Source organism: Oxyura jamaicensis, chromosome 4, assembly GCF_011077185.1.
Source record: "Oxyura jamaicensis isolate SHBP4307 breed ruddy duck chromosome 4, BPBGC_Ojam_1.0, whole genome shotgun sequence".
Classification (NCBI taxonomy): Eukaryota; Metazoa; Chordata; class Aves; order Anseriformes; family Anatidae; genus Oxyura; species Oxyura jamaicensis.
In genome coordinates this window covers 9,095,867-9,096,359 of record NC_048896.1, presented here as the reverse complement: position 1 = coordinate 9,096,359, position 493 = coordinate 9,095,867, and positions in this window count along the sequence as shown.

Genomic DNA, 493 nt, shown 5'->3' with positions numbered 1-493 from the left:
GTGCATATATACGTAATGAGTGTATATGTATAATTTATACTAAGCTATAAAGATTTTTATATAAAATATAAGTAGTAATAAGGATATACACATAAATGTGTATGTGTGCATATATAGACACAAACTTTTATTTTCTTCATTGACAAATATGTAAGAAAAATAGATAAATAAAATTATTTGCTTACCTAAAGCTTTATAAAAAGCTTCATACCTTTGTATAAATTATACATATACATTTAATATATACACACATATATAAGAGGTACATACATAAATATAAAACACAATATTTTCCTTACCTAAAAGCTTCATATCTTAGTGCCTTCTGCTCCCAGGTGCCGGGCACTAAAGGAACAAAAGCCAGTTAGGGGCGGGGGGTTGCCCCATTCCCCGTTGCCTGTTGATGGGATGCCCTGTGCCACCCTGCGGCTCTCGGGCAGCGCCTGCCCGCAGCACGGGGCGAGCGCCCATTGGGTGGCGGGTGGGCGGGCGG